Genomic DNA, 27,878 nt, shown 5'->3' on the forward strand with positions numbered 1-27,878 from the left:
GTTTCCTGAAGGTTAATAATATCATGACAACTAAGTAACTTGAGCCAATCAATCCTCCAATTTCCCCTGCACTCCTGCTATAAGTCTACTCAAAACCTTTAGCTCCCTTATTGGGCATTTGCACTGACAGGGACATTTTAAATACTAGGACTACCCAGTCAGTCTTAATCATTCAGCCCACTTAAGGGCTCAAATCTATTAGTTAGTGGCATCTGGTGCATATGGGCTGACCTGAGACCAAGTCCCCGACTACGGGTCGGATTAAACTCCCTTGGGCAAGTGTCCCTCCCTCTCTAAGGTTTATAAAAATAAAATCCAAGCGGTAACAATGAAATCTCGCTAGAGGAGAGTGGTGTGGATAGAAACTCATTTAGAATACAAGATACCCAATGCACCCCACCCTTCTGATCATTATAATCTCCTAAAACAGTAGCAGTCTCAGCAAGTAAGACAAGCTCCCTGCTAACCAATGTACCACCTTCTTTTTTAGTTGCTCATAGGATTCCGTTTCAAGTTGTTTAAGAGGAGATACATAGGCCAAAGCTAAAATGTAAGGTGTACCGGCAGGGGGAAGTCAGATGGTAATTTCACGGGAGAAATAAGGTCTGAGGGGGTACGATCATGTATATGCGGACCCATCCTTAGGCCACATGCCTCAGGGCATATAACATGGAGATCCGAGGCAGACCCACCAGCCTCCAGCCCTACAGAGACTTTCTTAACGACATGCTGAGAAGTCGTTGAAGAGGGCAGGGGATTACTTGGGACAGAATTACTACTCAACGTAAAATGGACCTCCTATGCCGGTTTTATGAATTTTATTAATGAGACAGATTACTGCCCTAAGGGAGGTGATTTCAAGATGGTGGCTTGCAACTTCCCTCGCAGATTCCCCAGCGAATTACCTATAATCACTAGTATGGTCGTCAGGTTGGCAATTCTTTGAATTAAATCATCAAATGTGGCTAGTATCTTACCTTCCAGCACTAGAAAGAAATTCTGTGAGATACCCACTTTTGATGACGGTAACGGAGGTCCCCCATTAGACCCAGTAGCGTTTTTGTTTCCAGAAGTCTGGTCATCTAGAATGAAACCCCTTTAATATTTTGCCCTCGCTCCCCGTACTATACCTCCAGATTTTTTTAATTTCTGGAATCCCTATGACCATGTGAGATTGAAGTGCTGGGTAACTCCTGAGCACCTTAAGAGGCAGGGGTAGCCTGGAAGATCAGACGTATAGCACTACATAAGTATTATGCTGCCAAATGCAGAACATCACAAGTCCCTTTTAAACAGGCGACAGGATATTGTATCTACGCGATCTAAACACTTAATCGGGGAAAGCCATAAGTGCCTTAACAAGATATGGTGCCTATCCGTTGTGACAACATGTGGAAGAAGTAGCAACTACACCTTTGTTGAGGTCAAGTAGGAACCTATTACCATATGCCACCCGGGAGTAAATATATATCGCACTGAAAGAAAGGTATAAATATCTGAAAGCCAGTAGCAGCAATATAGAGCAATGCACAGTTCCGGAAGACACTTCCAAAGAAGGTGATGGGAAGAATTGCCATTGTGAAGGTGGTTAGTTTTAAGAGACAACCAAGGATTAAGCCGCTGTGAGTTGTGCTCGACGGTTAGTAGCTTGCCTGTGGTAAGGAGATCGGCTGATTTCCCATTACCCTGACACGTCGAGCTCACTCACCTCTTCATGTATTGTTGTGTTTTCATTATTTGTGAATACATTTCTCGATACTGTCAATTAAGACACCAACAGAGCCAAACTTGATTGGCTAAATTAGATTGATTTTCTTTATAAAGGGACCGTTGTCTCTTAAAACTTACTACCCTTGGTCCCTTTTTGACTCCAAGGGTTTCCTTGTCTCTTTTTCTGTGATTGTGAAGGTGGTGGCATTCTCTAGGCTGCCATATTTCTTTACATTACCAGTAGCGATTCAGGGGTGGGTGATTTCAGGAAATACACTCCATTCTAACCGACATTAGGGGGCTCTTGCAGATACCAAATAGCTTTATCGAAGTTTCTACATACTACACATGAAGGGTGACTTGCTTCTCCCAACCGCTTATTAACTTGCAGCACAACTGCTGTGGCTAAGGCGGTGGGTGTCTAACAGAGCTTCAGACAGGCTGAATAAGGCGGACTGAACTCTACCACTACTAGAGCTGGGAAAGATTCTACTGCGGCTTGAAGAGGGGCCACTGGTGCACAGGGACTGCTACAAGTTCTCAAACCCTCTTAGGCCAGACGCCTTCACAAAACATAAAACGAGTCACATGTGCACCTTTCATGCATCTTGAATGTCTGCAGAAGCACCACTGAGATGAAAACTGGAGTGTGGAAGGACAGGGAGGTTGGGAGAGTTGGGGACCTGAATTGGGAGAGCCATTGGTGGAATTAATTGAATGGGCAGAAGATTTTGCTACTTGCATTAATAATGATGGCGCCCAAAAATATCATGCATGGCTCGAAAACTCTCTACCCGCTCACAATTGTGAGCTATGGGATTCCTTCCTTACATGTGTATTACTGAACACTAGGTCACTTCCCAAACATAAATATGAACTTGCACACTTTATTGATCAGCACAACCCCGACATAATTTTCCTTATGGAAACCTGGACCACCAGCTCCTCTGATACAGATCGTAATATGGCCATACCTAAAGGGGAAGGGCTCTTCAGAGTAGACAAGGAAGAGCAATGGGAAGGGGGTGGGGGTTACCATTGCCTATCGTACTAATATTAAGACCACATTTGTAGTCATCCCTCAACTGGAGGAAGAAGCTATTATGGTTTTCCTCAAAGTAACAATGTAGCTTTTTAATGGGGTCCTAATTTACCGGCCACCTAGCCCTATGAACAGATTTCTCTCCTCCATACAGACCTTTTTGGAATCCTGCATGGAGTATCCCAATTTCACCTTGTTGGGTGACTTTAATTTCCTTTTGGAATCTACCGAATGCAGAGATACCTTCAATCTAACTGACTGTCTAAAGAGTTTTGACTTAAACCGGATCGTTACTGAGCCAACCCACATAGGGAACCATAGTTTCACTAACTACCCACAGATTATTTTTGAGAGCACCCTACCTATTGCCTGGACAGATCATAGAGCTGTATTATTTGGGTTAAACATCCCAGGATAGACCCTCAAAGCACCTAACATCAATAGTACAGCTACAACTCGCCCAAGGCGGAAAATAAATACACATGACTTAGAATTAGCCTTACGCTCCCATACTCCTTGTCTAAACATTGATTCTGACTCGGAAGTCCTCAATTTTGTTGTCTGGATTGATTCAGCCGTCACCAAGCTCACCCCAGAAAACCATATACGTAACTGCAGGGAGCAACCATCAACACTGTGGTACACGCCCCAGCTGAAGGAACTTAAGAAGCAGTGTAGGGCCCAAGAATGAATATGGAGGAAAGAATACTCCTTAGTGGAAAAAAACCATAGCATAAAAATTATTGAAAAGGAACAAGAGGCAATAATTTCAGCAAAATCCCACTTCTTTACTGAGAATATTATCTCCGCAAAAAAATTAGCAAGAGAGCTTTTTAAAACAGTCACTGCTTTATCAAAATTTGATGAAAGTAAACAGTTGATCTCCAACACAGAATTTTGTGATAAACTGGCAGATTTCTTTTACAATAAAGTAAAAAACATACGACAAGTTCTCCAGTCATCAAGCTGGGGACAACCCAGATGTGCTGGGTTGCCTGGATCATGGCGGCGTAACTATACAGGCTCACATGGAAAAGTTTAATCTCCTAACCCCCGAATGAGTGGAGAGGCTTACATGGTCAACTAAATCTGGATCTCCACTGGACATCTGTCCGGCTATGGTCCTTCATAGGGTCCCTAGTACCATTACATACCACCTTGCACCCCTCCTAAACAATATTCTGGATGCAGGATCCTTTCCTTGTATTTTAAGACCTAAGCCTCTTACCTCACTCAGCGCTCGCGCACAGCTGATGGAAATAGCTGCTTCGCGCCCTTCCTGGCTCTTCTAGCCTGCCGCCGCCATCACCACCGGCGTGCACGCTGACTCCGCCCCTTTCTGAGGCCACGCCCCCCGCTCAGTGTATATAAACAGCCGATTCTCGAGCTGCAACCAGAAACCTTTTGACCCAGCTCCTGAGGCGGAAGCCGGGAACTGGAGGTACTCTGTTCTTTTAAAATTTCTCTGTGTGGTGTCACAATTTGATCACTTGTATTTTAAGACCTAAGCCTCTTACCTCACTCAGCGCTCGCGCACAGCTGATGGAAATAGCTGCTTCGCGCCCTTCCTGGCTCTTCTAGCCTGCCGCCGCCATCACCACCGGCGTGCACGCTGACTCCGCCCCTTTCTGAGGCCACACCCCCCTTGGTCTCCCATAAATGTGCCTATACAAGACGCGCAGCGGACGAGCGCAGCGGGAGCGCCGTTTGCGCGCCGAAGGCGCGCCTAAGGCAAGCCCGTCTGCGCCCGTCCGCGACAAGACCGCGACAGGCGCAGGAAACTCTGCCCATCTCACCTCCCACATCTCCTACCATTCTAACGACCTCCTTCAACTACAGGTCACTAAGCAGTGTCCATGTATACTCGATCTAGCCGCACTTTCAGGCCCAGTCAGTTGCAAACACTGCCACTGGTCCACCGGGCTCTATTTAGCAGTTCCACCGGCCAATATGCCTCAGGCCCCTCGGCCCCCCTTCAAAGGCGGCCTGATCAACGCGCGCTCCATGTGCAAACACAACCAAGATATACACGATCTTATCTTGGAGTCCGACCTCGACTGCCTCATGATAACTGAGACATGGCTAACAGCAGACAGTAACCCTGATATTGCTGTCGCTCTTCCCCTGGGCTACTCACTCTTCAGGGAAGACAGAGCCAAGGGCCGTGGCGGAGGTGTTGCAATCATTCTCAAAGACACCTTCTCCTGCCACACCTTTAGTCTAGAGTCCCTAAAAAAGACTGAAGGACTAGGCTTCTCCATTAAACTAAACGACCATACTTCGTTCTCAGGCGGACTCATTTATCGCCCACCCGGCAACGCATCTGAGTTCCTCGACTCACTGCACGACTCTTTAGGACAACTTTCACTCAGATACCCTTTCTTCACCCTCCTTGGTGATTTTAACCTCCATCTAGAATCGACAACAGACATTCATACCATCAATTTCGTTCAAACCCTCGATATATTCAATTTTAAGCAATTTGTCACCTCACCCACCCACTCCCTAGGTCATACCCTCGATGGAGTCTGCACAAACTTCTCTCTCTTGACCACACTATCGCCCTTGCCCCAGATCTGGTCTGATCACTTCTTGATCCCATTTCACATCCTGAACGAAAACCTATCCAACCGCAACAAATCTGTTTCCCTCCCCGCCAATCACATCAATTGGAAAAAGGTCCAGGATAACATTACTCTCAATCCGTCAATACAAACTCAAGCCCCCACCCTCTCCGGTAATATTGATACCGACGCCGATCTTTTTCACAACTGGATCACCCAAGAAATAAAATCCAGAATCCCGCCCTCACGCCCCCGCACCTCCCGGGGCAAAACTAAACCCAATGCCCCCTGGTTTACACCAGAACTCGCTAATGCACATCTGCTTTGTAAAAAGGCAGAAAGAAAATGGCGGAAGGCCTACGAGGTTACTTATTGTACCTCTTATATCGCAACTAGGAAAAACTACCTTTCGGAAATCAAACTGGCAAAGAAAAACTACTACATCAACGCCATAAATAACGCAGGCCAAAAACAAAAGGCGCTGTTTGCGATAGTCAAATCATTTACGCAACCCAAGGCTCTTTTGCCTGAAATCCCCCCCTCCCAGAAATTCTGTGATCAAATTTCTGACTTCTTCGAGGAAAAAATTGCCTCGATCCAGATCAACTTTCCCCCCCCCGCCACTCTCCCAGTGCCCCCCCCACTGGTCCCCCAAAGCTGTACGCTAAGTCGCTTCTCCCCTATCACTCTTGAGCAGTCGAAAAAAGCCATCCTGGCCTGTAAATCGGGCTCCCCGTCTGATCCTTGTCCTCCCAAGATACTTCACCAACTAATCGACGAGGTTAACCCGACCATCAACAACCTAATCAACTCCTCGCTTAGCTCAGGCACAGTTCCTAGCCGCTGGAAAAAAGGAATCGTCAAACCCCTTATGAAGAAGGCGAATAAACCCCCGACGGATCTCACCAACCTCCGCCCAATCTCGTTACTCCCGGCCTTGGGAAAAATCACGGAACATCTAGTCCACAATGAACTGAAACACTATCTAGATGAAAACAACCTTCTCCATCCTCAACAATCCGGATTCCGCCCCAAGCACTCGACAGAAACCGCTCTCATTGAACTGTCTGACACTATAAAAACCCTGCAAGATCAGAGAAAAAACTCCATCCTCATCCTTCTCGACCTTACGGCGGCGTTTGATACTGTCTCCCACACCATCCTTATCAGCAGACTCTGGGACATCGGCATCTCTCACTCTGCCCTATCCTGGATCTCGTCTTTTCTCTCCGACCGTTCCCAAACCGTTTCTTTGGGTCCATTTCACTCCAAAGACAAACTTGTCTCCTCAGGTGTCCCGCAAGGCTCCATCCTGAGCCCTCTCCTTTTTAACGTTTACCTCATTCCCCTCCTTAATCTAATAGAATCATTCGGCATACCTGTTACCTCCTATGCCGATGACACTCAGCTCATTGTGCCATTGGACAAACTATCTACCAAAGCTGAACTCAACCTAAAACACTGCCTGACTGAAGTATTTCGATGGATGGACAATAACCACCTTAAATGCAATTCGAGCAAAACGGAGATCCTTCCGATCGGTACAAATATCTCCTTTTGTCCAGCACTTTGGTGGCCGGACAATTCTGTTGCCCCCCCCCAGACAGTTTCGTCGGCCAGGAACCTCGGCGTTACCTTTGACTACGACCTCTCCTTCGATCAGCATGCCAGAACCGTCGCAGGCAAATGCTTTGGAATGATCAGATCCATGAGAAAGTTCTTTGACTTTCTTCCCATCGATGCCAGAAAGACGGTGACAGTAGCACTCATAATCTCGCGACTGGACTACTGCAACGGCTTGCTCGCAGGAGCCAAAAAGAACACCATCCAAAAACTGCAGAGCGTACTACACACAGCCGCCCGTCTTGTCCTGGGCCTTCCCCGCAGATCCTCTATTTCTGCAGCACTTCGTTCACTTCACTGGCTCCCCCTTCACAAAAGGATTCTCTTCAAGATCCTGATCATAGCCTTTCGTGCCTACAACAAAACAGGCCCTAAATACCTCACCAAACGCTTCCCCCACTACCTGCCCAGCCGTCACCTTCGCTCAACCAACGACAACCTCATTCTTCTCCCCAAATACAATCTGAAAACGAAGGGTGAGAAGACCCTCAGCTTCCTTGCAACTAAAGCCTGGAACAAACTACCCAAAACCCTCAGACAACAAACCCAGGAAAAACCTTTTCGAAAACTGCTAAAGACCTGGATCTTTAATCTCCCGGACGATCACTCCAAAGCTTCCATCTAATCCTCTTGGACTGGCTCACTTAGGTTCCCTAGCGCCAAGATGCTCCCTCCGGAGCGAACGTCGCGCTCTATAAATACCCCACAAAATACAAAATACAAAATACAAACATCTGGAAAAAATCACTAATACAGCCCATCCTGAAAAAACCTTTGCGAGACCCTACTGAGGTTAAAAATTATCGGCCAATCCCCCGTCTGCTGTTTCCATCCAAAATTCTTGAAAAAGCCCTAAACGAAGATCTGCTACATTTCCTAGAGTCAAATGACAAAATGAACCCTGCACAACACGGATTTCGGCCTTTACATTGCACAGAATTAGCACTCATTGCAGCCACAGAGGAGATCCACATCCAGCTAGATGGAGGAGGGAAGGCAATATTAAGTTTGCTAGACCTCTCAGTCGCATTCGATACCGTAAACAATCAACTAATCATCTGACGCTTATCTGAAATGGGGATCACAGGCAGAGCCTCCAATATACTAAGATCATTTCTAGCAAACAGAGAACAAAACTAGCAATGGGAGGACACAAATCACATCCCTACACCCTGCCATGCGGGGTGCCCAGGGATACTCGCTACCCCCAACTCTGTTCAATGTCTACTTTACCCCACTAGCTAAACTCATCCACTCTCATAGCTTTACTGCTATCTGCTATCTGCTATCTGCTATGCGGACGATACTCAAACCGGGTTGTCTTTATCATCAAAACCGGTTTAAGTGGCAATGAAATTTAACAACTGTATGGTCCACATTATCAGATGAACGCGAGACAATTGTTTAAAGCTGAATACCAATAAAACTGAAGTGCTACTAATTGGTAAAAATACATCTTTCTGGAACACAGCCTGGTGGCCAGAAGTAGCCGGACCTTGTCCATCCCCAGTAAAGAAGACAAAAAGTCTAGGAGTTACTCTAGATAATCAGCTATTCTTATCAGACCAGGTCAATCTTATAACATCATCCTGCTTCTACACTTTGAAGATCCCCCAAAAAATCTTACCTTTTATTCGATGGATCTAAGGAAAACAGTGATTGTAGCCTTGGTATTATCAAAGATTGATTACTGCGACGCCCTCTATCTGGGTGCAAAATAGATGACCATACGCAAGCTTCCATCACTTCAAAATGCCGCAGCACGTCTACTGCTTAAAATTCAGTCCGGTGTTCCAAAGTATTCGAGATCGGCATTGGCTGCCAGTCCAGGCGAGGGTCCAATTTAAGTCTCTGTGCATTGTTCACAAGGCCCTCTATGGAGCTGGACCTGCCTACTTTAGCAAATTCATTAAATGGCATGTCTCACAACGTAATCTCAGGTCGACTGCCTCTCTGCTGTTCATCCCTAGGTTAAAGACCATACAATGGGGTGGCAGAAGCTTTTTTCATTTGGCCTCTAAACTCTGGAACTCCCTGCCTTTTACACTGGGAAGCCAAACTAACGACCGTACTACGGAAACAACCTCTACACTGGAAACAGCAAATCCCTGCTACGCAAACTCCAGACCATCCAGAACACCGCGACCAGACTCGTCAGTGGCATCCCACGACATGAGCACATCACCCAAAACCTACGAGACCTCCACTGGCTACCCATCGCGAAGAGAATAACCATTAAGCTACTCACCCACACCTACAAATCCCTCCACAACATCGGACCCAAATACCTCAACAAAAGAGTCTCCTTCCACGTACCCAAAAGCAACCTCCTCTCCGTCGACCTCGCCCTGGCAGAAACCCTGCGCATCCGCAAAACCAGAGCGGGTGGAAGAGCCTATTCCTACATTGCGACCAAAGCCTGGAACGAGCTCCCAGTCAACATCAGACACTCCCCTACTCTGCACACCTTCAGAAAGAGCCTCAAGACCTGGCTCTTCAGCTGAACCAGAGCACCCCCCAGACCCCACCCACCCCGAGCCTTGAGACCCTCATGGGTGAGTAGCACGCCCACGGTCACAGACCGGGAGGTAGAATTCGACATGGCGGCATGTCTCCTGCTCTGGTTCCCTCACACGGCAAAGACGAAGGTGACAAGCAAATTCGTTGACCTAGGTCTCATGTTGGCCCAGAGAGAAATTACGTGGCACTGGAAATCCCGGGAGGGCCCCTCAGTTAGGAGATGGACGGCTGAGCTGTTGAAATGGTCTGGATGTGAGAGTGTGCTCAGAAGGCGACAGGCTGTCAAGACAGGTAATGAAAAGGGTTTGGAGTGGGCGAGGGCTTGGGAGATGATAGTACAGGCTCTGCAAGACTACCTGCTGGAGGGCGCGGAGCACGAACATTCGGAAGGCGGGGTTCCCGGAGGCTTGAGAGACCACATGCAAAACCCGATAAATGGCGAGCCATAGCGTCAGAACCCACAAGTATAACCCACAGCAGCAGCAGTTGGGGGGTGGGAGGGGTAGGGGGGAGTTCATGGGGTATAGTTGTAGGGATGATAAGAGCGCCGGCAGTCCGGCTCTCTGACTAAGGACCAGAAGGGAGTGGGGTTCCAGAGCAGCTCTCCCTGGGTACCTCTAATGTGATTCTGGATAGGCTGTAGGCACTGCGCCTCCGGGAGGGAGCTAATGTGGACCGGTGCTGTGGATAAGGATAATCCTGGTGCAGCCAACTCTGAGTGGCTGACTATATTTGGCGGAGTTTGTGGGGAGGGAGTTTGATGGGTATAAAAGCAGATACTATATTACGCTGTTGACCTGACATCTCTGTGAGGTGATCGCCTTGACACTCTGAGTCACTGTGATGGTACGCCGCCCGGTCCCCGGGATGTGGGCTGAATGGCTGTGTGCATTGTTATAACGACAGATGAGCTTTGAGATGTCGTGCGTGTACAGGTTGACTTACTGGATGCCTTGTTTACAACTCTGCAATAAAAACATGTTTTAAAAAAAAAAATGGGTGAGTAGCACGCTTTAAACCCCCTGATTGATTGACAGACAGCTGTTTAGAAAAGTGCTAAAAACATGGCTGTTTGCACGCAAGTCTTAACCTTTGCTTGCTTCCTCTGCTTATGTTTTTTAGGACAGCCCTAGCGCCAAGATGCCTTGGCATACATGTGCTTTATAAAACCTTCATTTCATTTCAAGAGTATAATAACCCCCAGGGGCAGTCCTGCTGGTCCAGACAGTTATAGCAGCAGTAAAGCAAATGTAAAAGGCAGGAAATACCAAGTTCCAGGTACACAACGGGTCCTGAATAATATTTACCACCAATGATAGACATAAAGCGGTTATACTTTAGATTGAGTTCAAGACTACACTAGGAGACTTGCGATAGATATGGGCAAATTATATACTTAGACCACTTACTGAGGAGGACTAGGAAAACATACTAAAAAAATGCCCAGTGGGATTCTCGTAATGCCCGCATCAAGTTGGTACATTTTATTCATATACATAGGATGTATATCACCCCTAGAAGGATTAGTAATTATTACCTGGAGTGCAAGCAAAATTCCTTATGTGTGGGGACGAGGAGGCCGAACATTTTCACATGGTATGGCAATTACCCAGTCTAAAGAGGTACTGGGAAAAGGAAACTTGGTTCATCAATTAAGCAAAAGACAGAAACATATTGTATACTAGGACAGTAACCTCTATAAAGGGAAGAAGGTAACAAAGATTCATAGAGTTGGTCCTGGGATTCAATAAGAGTGAAGATAGGAAAGCCTGAAAACATATGATCTGATGCAATAGGATAACTGACACACCCCTTATGGGCTCCCATACATCAGCTAGTGCTCTAATGGAAAAGGACCTAGCACTGCCCCCTAGCATCCGGGTTATGTCAAGTAGGTGAATAAGTCATAGGAGGAAGCTCGCAGCAAGCATTGAAGATTGCCCCTGCCTAGCAACTAGACACTGACTTACGAGTAAATACCAGAAACCTAAATGGGTTGCTTTCTACATTCAACAGTGTTTACGGTTTGTCTTTAATTGGTAGTAGGATGGGAAGACTGATCAATGGCACAAACAAGAGCATAGTGAATAATTGTCGACCCAGAAGCAGATTCAAGAGCCAACATATTCTGCTTAATAGGGCTTAATAGACTTTCAGGAAACTTCATGAGAATTACCTGGGAATGTATTGAAGAAAAATGAATGAAAAGCATGGGGAGAAATTCATACTTATTGTCTTATGCGTCCCATGTTTGAAAAATGTATATTATGTTTAGAAATAAAAGGGGGAGCGTGCTTTACAATACTTTGCCTAAAATAGCAGTGAGGCTTCGACTACGACAACACAACACCTTCCAGAGTAAATGGTGACAATGGCCATCCCTCTCTTTTTGATACATACATATCTAATAATTGCATGGATAGCTCATCCTGAATGAGTCGTAACACAAACTGTACTCCACAGCCCCCTGTTTTTTTACCACTAGGTGCCTAATACCACTTTTGACCTCCAAATGAGTGATTTGCGCATCCAGTACCTGTTCTATAGACAGCATGCTAAGTTCTGCCCATTGGGTGTATCAACACAGTCAGCCAAGGTCAATGTACAAGAATTTGGAGTACAAAAGGGAATAGCAAAGACAAAGAATACAATTAATATACTAAGGACTCGTTATGTTCCAGCAGCTGTAGTGATCAACCAATGTAGGTTATTGCCCTGAGCAGAATTCTGGCAGATTTATTTTCCCAATTTTGTGATGTACTCACAGTGATCAAACAATGTCAGAATATCCAAATGTTCAGCTCTAAAGTAAAGGCACTGTTAAGAGTCCCTAGCAGTCACATTTCCAGTTACCTCGCTTTTTCTTCCAATATGATAATTTCCCTGCTGAATATCATCCACACCCCATGCAATGTTTTGCACCATTTCAAACAACCCTTATTGATGATTAGGTTTAAGACAAGCTTTATTGAAAGCTATCCTAGTGGTAGCTATGGAGAGAAGCCTTCAGGCCAAGACTCGAAGGAATGTAAAGCCGCTTGCTTTACCAGATTATAACCTCCTGAATGACCAAATGAAAGGAGAACCACACAAGGTATATATAAAATATATGTATTTATTACTAAACACTGTCTACTAACCTCTTTATGAGATTAGAGAGCAAGGCATACAATATTGCAGTTCTAAAACGATAGTAAATAGCACAATATACAACAGGCCCCAGAGGGAGACCAAACCATATATTAAGAAAGTGGTATAAGAACCCCGACTTGACTAGACACAGTGCCTAGAGCACGAAGAATCGCTGGGACCCCAAGGAACCACCCAAGGTAGTGACACAGGGGACCCACGGGGGACGTGTGCAGTGTGAGAACACAGGTGCCAGCTCCATACAATTCTATGGGAAAGTCGCGGTTGGAATTTTAAAGTTAAGGATGCTTAGGAGAGGACTTAGAGCAAACCCTTTCAGAATTAAAGGGTTCTAGGGCCAGCACCCATGGGAGAACCGGAGTACTCGTGTTACCTCACCCAGGGAAGCCGGGTGCATAGGTGTCAAATGGTGTCTGGAATCGTCGTCATTTTTAATGGCAATGTGCTGCAAAGTGCTGCTGCCGTGGAAAGGAGAAGTGTCCGGTGTGATCCAAGCCTGGATAGAAGATGTGAAGAACTGGAAAGCAGTGGGGACAGAGTCTGGGTCACTTGCCAGTGACCAGGGGCACGATAGACGAATGCCCACCGAGGTTGGGTGTTTCAGGTGCGAAGAGGTGAAGCTTGACTCTGCAGCCACGGGGACCAGGAGACGATGACCAGAATCCAGATGCAAGCTGTCCCACGAAGGATATAGAGTGCTGGGGGGTCAGTGTTTGGAGGGAACACCAACAAGCCGTTGCAACTGCAACCCACGCGGTCAGAGAAAAGATGCTTCGGTGTGGACCAGCAAGGTCCTGGAGACTACGGCCGTACGGAGGTGCCGGGAGTCGGATTTATGCTCTGTCGCTGTAACTTACAGCTCGTCGGGGGTTTTTCAAATACAGAAGCCCTCACTTTGGCACGAGTCTACTTCATCTTGTGCGACTTTGATATATGCGAAAATTTTGACTTTTTATGAGATTACTTGCTTTGCCCAGCCATAATGAGGCTGGGACGGAATTATAACCAGTCAGAAGGCACATAGACGTTTGCACCTCTTGGAAGCCCTGAGGAAGTCGCGGGTGTCTTGTCCCGAGCGACGAAACATGTGTTGGCTGGAGTCTCAACAAGAAATGCATTAAAATTATCAATGTTTTTCATGTATTTATGTTATTAGTCAAGTTGTTTACTTGTTATAATGACTATGAATGTGTGCCGGGGCATGATTCAAAAAAAGGTCCTGGAGACTCCCCAAGCGATGGAGAGTCAGGGCACGTCTGAAGCAACCAGGTAAGCCCATTGAAAGTTAAAGTACCCTTCTCAGGGACCCACAAGTCGACGGACAAGGGACCTCGAAGGAAAATACAAAGGGCCAGCTCACAGAACACTTGTGGAGTGTAGGCCGACAATCTTCAGTGGAATTGCTGCTCGGGGTCAGGGCTATAAGTAACTCAAAGCTCAGTCTCAGAGGTTGCCTCAAAGCTGATGCTTCTGCAAATGGCCGCGATGTCCAGGGGTTCGGGTTGCACAGTCTCCACGAGGGATACAGGCCTCAGAGTTGCTGAGCGCACAGATCAACCTCAGAGACCATGATAACCCACCTCCTGTGTTGCAATTTTCTTCCGAGTCCTCAGGAGCTTCGGAGATGCAAACCGGACAGATGCGTCTTTGGTGCCTGCCAAGCAGGGGAGTAACTCCTTTACTCCAAGGGAGATTGTTCGGTCATCCAACATTGTGTAGATAGTAGAAGTTCTGGGATTCTGTAGCAGAGTTTCGTCCAGGTAAATCTAAAGTCCTGTAGTCAGGGGTTCCTACTTTATACCCAAGGAAGGGGTGGGACAAACTCTGGGGACCCACCTATGGGAGGGTCAGGACAGAGGGGTGGCTACACCCATATCCTTTGTCCAGTTTCGTGCCAGAGCAGGGGCTGGCAGCCCCTGCAACCAGTTTGAGCTGGACTATGCACAGGGACACCAAATGTGCCCCCAGTGCAGCCTTCAAAGCACTCTTGGAGTGCACCCACCCAGCCCCAATACACTAAAGCCTGTCTGGGAGGTGGTCACACCTCCCTGTGACAGGAAACCTATTGTCCAGCCTCCCCTGCTGGAGTTTCGTTGAGCAGCAGGAGGGCAGACTCGTGTCTGTGGCTGGTAGCATCCATTTTGTGATGCCAGGGCTCTGTTAAGCTGGTACTGGGTATACCAGTGGTGCCATGTTTCTACCTCTAGTAGGGTGGATCATACCTCCCACATGAGTTACTGGTGTGGAGGTATGATTCCAAGGTGTTTGACACCAAACACGGCATGTTTCCATGCAGCCATTCCAAAGTTAGAATTTACCGCAAGGTTATAATGCACTTAAGAGTATATGGTTTGGCTGCATCACAAACAACCCCGGAATAAAAGTTCCGAATGCTGCATAGGGTCTCTGCTCATGCATGGGCACCCTCTCACATAAAACCCAGCACCCTGCCTTCAGGATTGATAAGGCCTGCCATAGGGGTGACTGATTGGTTTATATGTGCAGTGATATGGAGAGATATAGGAAACCTATATCTCAGTAAGGGGTGCATACACCACCTTACACAGGCTGCTGTTGCAGACCTATTGTGTAATTTTAAATGGCCTCCAAGGGGTGGCACGATACAAGCTGCAGCCCCTGGTAGGCATCTGGGGTACTCATAAGGGTACCCCAGAATCCAATCTGGAGTGTACCTAAAGTACATGTAATCAATTTAAAGCGGAAAGCAGATAGGCTGGTGTCCTGAATAGCAGGATCCCAGACAAACTAAGTCGAAAACCAGCAAAACACCAGGAAAAAAGTGGGGGCAACCATGCAGTCAGATTCCACCTTCCTTCAGATACCTCGTAGAAAGACTTAGAGGGCTTCTAGTTCTGTGTACATTATTTTTTTAGAAATATTGTGCAATTGTACCGTAGCTCTGTATCCAACATCAATGAGAGCAGAAACCTTTAGGCATCTAGTCAGAATGTATGTAATGAGCCTTTTCCATATCATTATTAATATCTCTTTTTTCAGTTAAAACTAATTAGAACCGATAAAACACCAAAGGGAATATTTATTTTTCAGTAGAAACCGCAATTTGCAGAATTTTGCTGCACTTTTACTACTTTGTTACCTTCTGGTGTCAAACAGTGTAACTGTAAACTTGCCCTACGTCTAAGCACTTTTCTCTAACAGATGTTCCCGCTATGACCCACTTGGGCCGTACTACACCACTTAATATGGAATGTGAACATATGCAAGGTCACTGCACTACTAGGACTTACTTCCACTCCCTTTTTGGGAGCATGGCTCACATCATATGGCTTCAGTTCACTGCATGTTGCTGTGCAGTGGCCAGCAGATTCGCAGCTGTACTCTGAGTAGTGTCTCAGCCTAGGACATGGAGCACCCGCACAATTCCATCCTCCTTTATTTGTTTCTGAAGTTTTGTAAAGCACTCCATCACTCCAAAACAGTCTCTTAAAGCCAATAGTTGAGATGGAGAGAGGTGGGGCTGCAGATGACGTTAGATATTTTCGTCAAAGTTCAACGTTTTCATAAATTATAGATAGGTGGCCTTAGGGCACATTTCGAGGAAGTTGGTGTTCAAAGTGTACACTCCAAGAGTTCAAATGCCTCGGCCTCCTCATGTACAACTGAAGCAGGGCACAAAAAGAAATTGGCTTTATAGGCTGATCGGAGCTTTTGAGGCGAGTGAAGAAATGAGGGGCTGTGTTGTTGTAGACTTTGCACAATATACAGGATATTTTTAGGAAGGTCCCCTTTTATGGGCAGCAACATGCAGTTGTTTAATATGGTTGGCTACAGATTCAAATATTTTGAGTCCAAAAATGAATCTCACTATGGTACGTTGAATCTTTTGCAGCAGGTTTGTCGGTTTATTAGGGGATACTACATAGACCGAGTTGAAACAGTAGATTGTACATATGCATTGGTGATCCTAACCTTGTGTGCAAAGCAAGTAAAGGGAAAATGCATCTCGAGAGGCGTATATAAAAGAAAGGCAAGATGGGATGACTTTTGGGATTTGGTGGACTAATTTCAAGTCAGTATCGAGAAACATCCCAAGGTACGAGCCCACATCACAAGCTGAGGATATTCTCCAAGAAGCCAAGGCCACAGAGCATTGTCCCTTGAGTTGGGATTTTCAGCTTTGGGTGGGGTCTCTGTTTTGGATCAACTACGTTTTAGGTAGTTCCTTTTCATCCCTTCAAACACTGAAATCAGAATGGAGGGCTTACTTGAGAGACAGGTGGAGTTACCCACTTAAATTAATGAGGGTTTGCATATCAGCATATAGGTAGGCAACTGTGTTAAAGCTGTTAAGGAGTTTTTCTAACGGTTGAAAGGGAAGAAGGTAGAGCGAAAGCTTGTACACTAAGAGTTTTCTTTTTTGGGGCATAATATGCCAGCTAAACTATAGGGTCTTGCAAGGAACCATTATTCACTTTTGCCTTTGTATAATAGGTGTCTTCTTTTTAAATGTTTTCTATTGTCATGGTTTTAAGTAATCTATACAATAAACTTTGTATTGACTAGTAGAGTTTTTCTAATGGTTGAATGTATAATTAGAAATAAAAGGTTATGGGAAGACCCCAGTGAGAGTCCAAATTGGAGCAGAGTAACCAGAGAGGAAAAGGGGCTAAATGGACTGCTGAGTTATGTTGCTATGGAAGGTTTTGACCCAGGGAAAAGCTCGAGCTGTTGCCTGGCAGTAAGAAAGTAGATGGCAGGACCGAGCTCTGCTTTCTGAAAGCTCAAGTATCATGGTTATAGCAAAAAACATCACTGTGCAAAGAGATGCCTCGAGAATCGATGTCCCAGCAAGATTCAAATGACAGTGAGAAACAATGAATTTAGTGGGAGAAAAATAAGTAAACCTTTTAGAACACGTGCCACTAGAAACAACTTAAAAGTAGGCTGGTTAGAGAGACACGCGAAGGGCAGGCAGGGCTGCCATATTACCCTTAACAGTAGCCACTTCTGGGCAAGTGACAGTGCAAAGCATAATACATCATAACGGTGGAACTGAAATGGGTTCAGACCATCCAACTCGCACTAATGAACGAACATATTACAGTCACTTGCATAAGTGGGTTTCCTGGCAGCCAAGTTGATGTCCACAAACTCAGGTGGCAAGCAGTTCTGCTGGTGGAACTCAATAACTCAATGCGAACCACAGCAGCTTTTCAGGATCTGGCCACCTGGTAGGGAGAACAGGCCCATGCTGTTCAATAGAGAAAGAGAGGCACCAGAAGTGCAGAGTTCTAAACTATCATTGTAATCAATCCTCCTCACCCAGTCTGGGGCACTCAGGGTCATCAGTGCTCAAATTCTACCATACCTTCAATAGGACTGCTGACAGAAACTGTATTAGGAAAAATGCATTAAGCAGGCCCTGTGACCATATGAAACTAAAGGCATGTCAAGGAAGCAATTCAGAGGGAAGGGTATGGGACAAAACCTCTTCTGGGCAGTGATGAAGAGATCTACACATGGACACCCCAATTTGGAGAATATAATTTCTGTCGCTTAAGGATGGTGTTCCCGCTCATGGCTGTCTAATAGAGGACTCAGAGCATCTGCCCTCTGAGGTGTGCTGCTAGAGGTAAACTACCCCCTTGCTAGGATCACCACTACAGTTGAATTCTCTCAACTCAGTGTAAAAGACCCCACATTGCTTTGACTGTGGTGGTATTCTCCAAAAGATCTCCGATGGTGGCTTTTGAGATGAAAGGAAGATAAGCCTTCATGGCATGGTAGACCTCCAGCACATTTATGTGAAAGTACTGCTCAGACAAGGCCCCTGGTTAAGATGTCACTCAGATAGGTGCAGCAACCCAAGAAAGAGGCGTCTAATGCTAGTAGCCTACAACACTGTAGGACAGAAGGGATGACCAACCAACAAATTGGAGGGAGTCATCCACCATCACAGATCAGGGAGGATAGATTTGAAAATCTGCAGTAAAACTGAGAGTACCCCGAGGTTTCCTCAAGCACCACTGAAGAGCACACTTTCACCACCTAGCATGTGTGAAAAACAGGAAATATGAGGCTATCAGGCCAAATAGACCCAATAATGATTGTATGTGAATTTCTTATTTTAATATGGACCGTGGACCCAACTCATATGAGTGTTTATAATCCAACACCATCCCAATTAATGGTTTATGCTTTAGCTTAAATCAGCAAACTGAAGGCTCTAGACCTTGTCCACATATAACAAGTCTAACAATGGTAGGAACTTGCAGAAGTGTAATTATTGTCTAAGCCATAAACATCAGAATCATGTTTCGAGTATATGTAATCCTCTGCAGAGGAGGAAAAGCAGAAATACAGGTCAGATCTAGCAGAGTGCCTCTGAGGGTCTGCCTCTTTGAAGGGTTCAGTCAGGAATTCCGGACGTTGAGTGTGAAGCAGAAGATTTGAAAAAAAAGATCATTGGGCACTGAAGATGTACTGGGACACCACAGGGATCCCTGACTCACTATCCTGTCCTTCAAATATGGGATTACATGGATCCTTGACCTCTACAGTGAATACACTGCCATGGCAATCACCTTGGTGAAAAATCTGCTCCTTAAATGGCAATACAGAAGGAGTACGCGGAACCCCACAGTAAATCTCGTGCAACACCAGTGAGTGGATAGGACTGGCAGATGAAAGTGAGACTCTGACATCTAGGGTAACCAGCCAATCCATTGCGGGTCAACAGAACCTGGCTCAGTTACAGCATTTTAATCATGCCCTACATAATAAACATTAAACAAAAAATCATCAAGAGTCGAAAGTCCAGGACAGTTCTTCGGCCTCCATCCATCCTCCTACCTCCAGTAACACTTTCTGGTGGGTACTCAAACTACAAAATCCTCATCTTTTTATTTCCTCCCAGACACCAGTCTGTATATGAAACTCTTCCTAGCAATTGCTCCAGCATGCCGGAGGTGGAGCCATCGGACTCATCCGTACCTCACTCTTCCTTTAAATGTGACAACCCAAAGCAGTATATAGAAGCCATCCCTGTACACTGATCGCAGTTATTTTTGTAAACTCATTTGCACCCAACTACACAGAACAACAGTAACTCATCAAAAAGAAAAAATACAGTGTGCAAAATCTAACTCTAAACCTTTTCAGAATTCCAAGTCCATTCTACAGAGAGGGAAGGAAGGCATGGGGCAACTGATCTGCACTTAGAGTATCCCACAGAAAGAGGTTAAGTAATTGCTCTTCTGATCTTCTAACAGCTGATTCCTTACCTTTAAATAGATACCAAGGCAGTAGCTCCTCCATGGGTGAGAGTCTGAGGAACGGGCGTTATACCAGGGATTCCTGCAGATCTAAGTAGACTTACAAATAGAAGCAGTACTTCCTGCAAAAGTTATGGATAGATGCCCCTGATGTAGCATGGCAGATATTTAACACTGGGACACCCCCATCACCATCGCAGTGATGGCTGCTTTAGCTCCTTGTAGAAAGCACCTGAAGACCCTTGGGGCTTAATATGTCTACATGTAGAGAACAGTCCACTTGGACAAGGAGTGTTTTTGAGCCGCCCTTTCGGTTTTTGCACCAGCACAACCAATATAAAGTTTGTACTTCATGTGCTTGATGTAGAAAATAAGAGCTCTTTTTGGGACCCGAACTCTTCTCCATGGAGGGATGCAGCAGAGAGAACAAGAATTGGCAAAGCCTATCTCGCCCTATGCAAGATCCATTGGCTGTCAAAGTTGTTTTTAGCCATGTTGTAAAGCAGCATGGTTGAAAGTAAAAACAATAAATCAATTGCTATGACGTGGCCAGCGTTGATCGGGTCATAGTGCTTTTATTTACTTTCTGCAATGTTACACAGCAGCTGTGCTGCTGTACAACATGGACAAAAACAAATTGACAAAGTCAATCGATACTACATAGGCAGGGCAAAGAGGGACAACATCAACAAGCAGTAGAGGGTGGGGAAATAAGTACCTCTATCTGAGTGCAACCACGGAAAGGACACCAATAGAAACAGTAATCAGTACTTCGTCCTTGTTGCATCTAAGGAACAATCACATTTATTTATTTCAGAGTTTTATATAGCGTGAACTTGACCTGAAAGTATCAGAGCGCTTTACATGAGCCCCAGTTGCATTACACAAGGATACATTCATTTTTGTTAGGCACAGGGAGATTAAGTGATTTGCCCAGAATCCCAGGATGTTGAGCGTCATTGCCAAGATTCGAACCCAGCTCCCCAAATTTGAGATCTACCGCCCTAGCCATAGATTAGGAGGAAGCAAACATGGCAGGCACTGACCAATCAGAGGTAAGCAAATGAGTGCCAGTGAAGCAGCCGCGGTCCGTGCAGGTAACAGCAGTGAGGCCATGTATAGGGGGATTCCGAGGGACGATGTAGAGGGAAGATTTATTATTTAGTTTTCCCTCGGCATCGTCCCTCGGAATCCCCCCCTTACACGGCCCCACCGCCCCAGTGCTGTTACCTGCATGGACCGCGGCTGCAGTAAAGTCTACCAATGGTAGGTTTTTAAGACTCAAAAGATAGTCATAGGCTCATGGATGTATGACAGAACCACTCATACCATTACCATGCAAGTCAAATCCACACATACCTTTACAATAAAAATGTAAGTATATCACAGGTAAGTGAAAACCCTTTTATTTATTAACTACTAGTGGTTGCCAGTAGATAGTTATAGTTAGGCCCTACTTTCCACAGGAAGAGCGGTTTTTTTTGCCAATAACTTTGGGGTTGTTTGATGAATCCATACAAATTTTTCAAAACTAATATGACTCTTACTTCAGTTGCTGTCTTTAAAGTTATGTGGTGATCCGTCAAGCAGGGGCTGAGAAAAAGAGGGGGTCCCGCAAAAAAAAAAAAGAAAAAAGCACAGGCTCTTGTACTTCTCGATTATTAAGCCCCAGGGTGGGCCAGGGACATGTGGCCATAAATATGGAAAATAAATGGGGGGGGGGGGGAAGGGGGTCTCGTGGACCCCCATGCTCTGCAGACCGCCACCTCCCTAGAACTATTGCAATCTAAATTGGGAGGGCAGCACTGACACCCCCCCCCCCCATGCCCTGGGGACCACCACATCACCGGGACTATTTAATTTAGTAATGGAGGCCTCACAGACTCACCCTAAGGACCACCACCTCCCAAGGGCCAAATTAGTGTTTATTTATTTTTTAAATAGGAGGGGGCCGTGTGACCCCCTCCAGGGCCATTCTTGTCCCTAGGGACCACCACCTCTCCCAGGCTAGCCCTTCTACAACAACAGAGGGGTGCCACGTGGCCACTCTCCTGGAGCCATAGATGGTCCTGGGGACTGCCATCCCCAGAGCCGGTTCCTGCTTTTTCCCAGGGTGCCCTACGCTGTTGACTGTGGCTTGGCGGAAGCTTTAACAGCTTCTGCCAAGCCATAGCAAACACACCGCTTCCAGCAAGCGAGAGCAGTGAAAATGCGCTCACTTGCTGAAAACGGAGCTTTGGTCTGTTTCCCTGCTCGTTGTCGAGAGAGCAGGGAAACCATGCTGGCAAGGACTGCGAGGGGCCTTGAGGCTGCCCCGTGGTCTCCATGCAAACTGGAGTAATTGGCAGGCCCTGCGGGATGGGATTCCCGGGGCCGAAATTGGCCTGGCTAGGGAGGGGCCAATCAATAAAATCATTTTTTTTTTTTTTAAAGCCCGGAACTGAAATCAACCCCGGGGAGGGGACCGTGTGACCCTCCCCCTATTCCCTAATAAAAAAAAGCATACTGACTGGGTGTGTAAGTGACTGAGTGAGTGGCTGTTTGAGTGATGGTTTGGTCCATGAGTTGGTGTGTGAGTGGTTGTATTGGAGAGTGATTGTTTGTGAATGACTATTGGTCTGTGAGCAGACATGGGAGTGCTTGTATGGATGTGTGAATGGGTATGTAAGTGGTTCTGTAGGGTTGTGTGAGTGGCTGTATAGGTGAATAAGTGTGTGTGAGTAGCTGTAGGGGTGAGTGTATGGTTGTGTGGGTGACTGGTTGTATGAGTGGCTCTATGGGTAAGTTCAGTTCAGTAATTTTACTTTGGTAAATTTGACCATAAAAGTATGTCTAAAATTGCATACAATACATTTACTTTAAAAACAATATGGATAAAAAGAGATCGAGCAAGATTGGATACATACAATAAAAACAATTAAAACATACAGAGGTATGGCCTGACGCAAATGTGTGGTGTGATCTATTCTATTCAGGCAGCTCCACAAATAAGAGAATCGGATCATATGCAACAATGAACTGATTGAAGATGGAAACAGTACTGGCATTTAAAAGTGCATGTGCGAGCTGTATGAGCAGGTGACAGGTCCATTTATCAGAACTTGATCTTAGCCACTAGATGCAGATTCTCGAGGACAACTAGCCAATATAACAATAAATCCAAAAATGTAAATAGGGTGCAGCAATACAAATGTGCTCAATTGAACAGTGATGGTGAAAGACCCTTTAAAATTCCTCATTTCATTTATGAGAAGCTATGGGCCTTATTTATTGAGTTGATTTTAAAAGTGCTCTGCGAGTACACCACATGGAAAATAAAAAACCTGCTACTGAGTATACTATCCGGGTACTAGAATCGTGTTTCAGTATCCTAAAAGCTTTGCAACAGTGCCTGGTACCTAGGTTTCTGCAAATCTGTACCAGCCACAGTTTTCTCGCTTTGTGGTAACCGGGGCAGCTAAAAAACACATGAAGGTCTGATTCTGTGGGGCAGTCACATGCCGGGCATCCCAAAGTTTGCGAGCCCCCCCCCCCCACGTGTTTGTATAAGAACGGAGTGGCAGGACTCTGTGTCTGAACTGCAAATAAAGCTTTCTTGCGGTTGCCGGCTTGATGTCGTTCAATGGCGGCTCTAGGCTATACCCGTCCTTGGTTTCTAGGAAGGCTGCAGTCCGCTTACCTTCTAACGGGTTTCTTTGGAGTTGGGCCAGTTTGAATTCCCCGTAGCAGTCCCTTAGCGTTTTCCTAGAGATTGAGGCACAAGCAACCTCCGGGTCATCCCAGAGGTTGCCTCGTCCCAGACTCTCTAACGTATGTCGAATATAGAAAAGCCAGGGTAGTGTTGCAGGGATTCTGCTTATGCGCAGGAACCCAGGCCCTCAGTGAATTGTGGTGTACCAAAAACTCACCTCAGAACCCAGAACCCCTTATCCGGCCAGCATCAGTGTCCCATTCGTTATCCGAGGTTTAGCTCGGCGGTCCCAATGTATAGACAACCCAGAACAAGCGACTTAGTATATTTCTCAGGAATGGTGGGAATCAGAAATACCTTTTCGTAATTATTCTCGTACCAGTCCACAACAGAATAAACAGAGACACGGTAAAAGTTTAAAGAGTTTATTTTATAAACCTCGTGTCCTAAGATGCAGCAGTTTGGCTTACATAAGCAGACTAACGATTAAAATCAAAACCATCAGCATAGTTACAATACCATAGAAAATGAAAGGAGCAATCATACTAAAATGTCAGTGGATCTAAGCCACCTTCCTTTCTCTAACACACTAATAGTATTATTAGACTAATAAAAGGTCTCTAGGCTTGAATGGGGAACCCCATACCGTAAAAATCAGCTCAGAGAGTTCACATCACAGGATCAGCTATGCTCTGCTCCTAGGAACGCTCTTCTTCCGAATGTAATGAAAACATGTAACACTGCAATATTAAAAGCACTCGACTTTCAGGTATTTGCAGCTGCGTGCGTGTTATGGCTAAACTAGTGGGCCGATCAACCTGAACTCAACAACATGCACCGTCTAGCGACCCAGACTGTTTCTTTTACACTGTGTACAGACCAAGGTCGCTGCTCACTGTTTGGGATGTTAACAGACAGTTCCCATGTGAAGCAAAGTCGAGCAAACATTTCTCAATTTAATAACATGTGACTACAGTGTCGTGTGCAAAAGAAGCAAAAGCGGCAAGATGGCTTTCTAACATCTAACGCGGCTATGCTAACTTAGCATTGTACATACGTAGATAACGATCTTCACTACAGTAGTTTGCCCACCCCCAATAGACTCATCACCTCTTAGTTCCTCCCTGTATTCTGCAAGTTCTGGAGTAACCCACAGGCGCCGCCAGAATAGGAGGGGTCTGAGATTAGATTAATCGGCAATGGCCATTACGCCCAGGTCCAGTCGAAGTGGCATAAGAGGGGTACTCATTGGGAGGCTAAACAGTTGCCTGAGAAGGGTGTTTTCGGTCTGTGTGAGACTCTCAGAACTGCGGTGTCCCCATAATTCTGCACCATACAGCGCCCCTTCCCTAGCTTGGACCTTGTATATTTCTATGGCAGGACTCACAGGTTTATGGCTAGGTTTTCGAAAAACCTTCATTAAGCCCCCTGATGATTGCGCCAGTTTCAGGGTTGATTTTTTAATTTGGACCCCCCCAGTCCATAGATTCTGTAATGGTGATGCCGAGATAATCAAAGGAAGATACCCTCTCTAGGGGTTTGCCATTTAAGGATGGATGTTGAGTGCTTTTGGCAGAATTGAACGCCATGAATTTGTTTTTTTGAAGGTTAATTTCAAGCCCTTTTTCCCTGCAAAACGCATCGAATCTATTTAACACCCTCTGTATCCCCATGGGCGATTTAGATACTAATAGAGTGTCGTCAGCAAACTTCATACCTGGGATTTTGCGTGATGCCAACTTAGGGACGTCTAAGTCTTTCTCGGTGAGCAGAAAGTCAACTAGTCCATTTATGTAAAGGCTAAAAAGGGTCGGGGCGAGCACGCATCCCTGACGAACGCCTCTTTTTACAGGAATGGGGGCAGTAGGTTTTCCTTCCTTGCCATATCTAATTTGGGCATAGTTTCCCTCGTGCAACCGCTTTATGACTTGACACAGGTAAAGTGGAACCCTCCATCTCATGGAGAACTGCCCACAGCTTCTCCCTTGGGACCAGGTCGAATGCGGACCTCAGGTCTAAAATATTAGGTAGAGGCTGTCACCCTCCAGACACACGATCTTTCAATGTAAAATTTGTAGCCTGAGGATTTGATCCAGTGTGGAAATTTTTTCTCTGAACCCTGCCTGTAGGGGAATGAGTATCTTATGTTCCTCCATCCAGTTCTGCAGCCGGAGCAACAACACGCATGCGAAGATTTTTTGTGTAATATCTATAAGGCTTATTGGCCTGTAATTTGTTGGCAACACTGGTGAGCCCTTTTTGTATATGGGAATTATTTTGGCTCCGGCCCAGCTAGCAGGGATCTTCATACCTTGGAGTATGGCATTGAATAGCACCCAGAGATATGGTGACCAAACAGTGGGTTTGCTGAGGAATAGGTCCCCAGGAATCTTATCTAATCCGGGGGCTTTACCCGGGGTTATTTTGGAGAGGGCGCCAGTTATCTCATTAAGGGTTATAATGGGGGTGTCATCCGAAGTTCTGTTGGTGAGCATGGATGCAATCGGATGATCGGTCCCCGCAGAACAGCCCTTGGCGGCTGAGTCATCCAGTGTCTCCCCCTTGAATAGAGGAACTCAAAATGGTCCCGCCATACATCTACCTCCAGGTTTGGCTCTATCCGCGATTTAACCTCGGAACTGCCTGTGTTGACCACTTTCCAAAAGGTCCTCATGTCACGGGCACCCAGGGAGCTTCTCAAGGTATCCCTCTTGTCGCTCTCCCACCCCTTTTTTGCCTTGTTGACACTGGCCTTGTAGGCCGCTCTAGATATTTTAATTAAGGGGCGGTCATTGGCCTTGATAGATGTAATCAGGGCTGATTTGGCCTTGCAGCATTGGTCGTTATACCAGGGGTGGGGGGGGGGTTCCTATTTGGCCCACTGTTTTTTATAGGAAAGAAGAAATCTACCGTGATTGCGATTAGCCTAGCATGGTTCTGGGTGACCATCTAGCGATCAATTCTGGCGCCATTAGTAGGTACAGAATTAATTGCAGCCGAGAGCACTGGGATGATGGCTTCGTACAGGGAGTCTAGTCTATCTTGGGACTGTTTTAGGTCTGCCCAACGCACTCTCCTCCTACAGTTTGAGAGGGACAACCTGTCACCTGTGGCACCCCCGGGATTAAGCTCATTTAGGTCTAATACAAGAGCGTTATGGTCACTATCATGTCGTGCCATGACTTTAAAGTCAATTACCCTATGCCAGGATTTGGAATCAATTAAAATGTAGTCCAGTAAGGAGCCTCGCCCATTTCTAGTGAAGGCGTAGTTGCTAGATGTATCGGATTGTGTTCTTCCATTGCATGCCCTTAAAGAGTATTTTAGAACAAGGCAATTCATCTGCATCACCAGAGGGGACCAAATTTTAACTGGTGGACACGTAGTCTGTCGGATGGCCCAATACCTTTCTTCACAGAGACTGTCCTGTAGCATGCCATCTAATGGCTCAAACTGGCAATTGAAATCCCCTCCTATGATCACCGTGTAATCGTCTGCAATGGTGGCTAAAAATGTGATTAGTTCCTCAAGTGCTTTTGACTCCTGTCCCTGGCTAACTGGTCTAGAGTACACATTTAGAAGGGCTATGGAGATCTTAAGGGAAAAGTGCAAAAAAACAGAGGATATAATTTGAAGATGATTCCGTTTTGATGAACAGCCTAAGTGAACTCCCACCCATGTGCTTAGTCCTCCCGAATGTCTCCCTTTTCCACCAGATGTTGCAGGAATATTAAAGGTGGCAAAACCCGATTTTGAAACGTCACCTCTTGCCCACGTCTCCTGGAACATGCAGATCTCATGTTGGTCAATGAAATTGCCCCATTCGGGGTCATCTGTCTTGCTATTCAGGCCTGCTAAGTTCCAGTATAAGACCTGCAGCCTTGGGCGATCAGGGCAGTTGGTTTTATTGGCAACTGAAGGGGTGAATGGTTGTGTGAGTGGCTCTTTGGAGGAGTGGGTGTTTAAGTACTGTTATGGGCATGTGAGTGATTGTGTGATTGAGCATACAAGAGGTTATATGGGGTGTGAGTGGTTCTGTGGATGATTTCATCAGTGATGTCATTTGAGATGTCCTCAGTGATGACACTGACCACGTCATTACTGATGTAATATGTGAGCTCATAAGCAGTGCATTGCAGGGGCGTGAGTTATAGTTAGCTCAGGTAAGGAGTAGTTTCTTACCTGTAACACCAGTTCTCTTGTAGGGGTATTTCCGTGATAGTCATAATCATGTGAATAGTCCCGCCCATGTGCGTGGACCCCGGAACACTTCATTAGATATATCTTCTTAAGTTGTCATCTTCTGCCTTTCTTCAGGAAGG

The sequence above is a fragment of the Triturus cristatus genome, chromosome 9, assembly GCF_964204655.1.
Source record: "Triturus cristatus chromosome 9, aTriCri1.1, whole genome shotgun sequence".
NCBI lineage: Eukaryota > Metazoa > Chordata > Amphibia > Caudata > Salamandridae > Triturus > Triturus cristatus.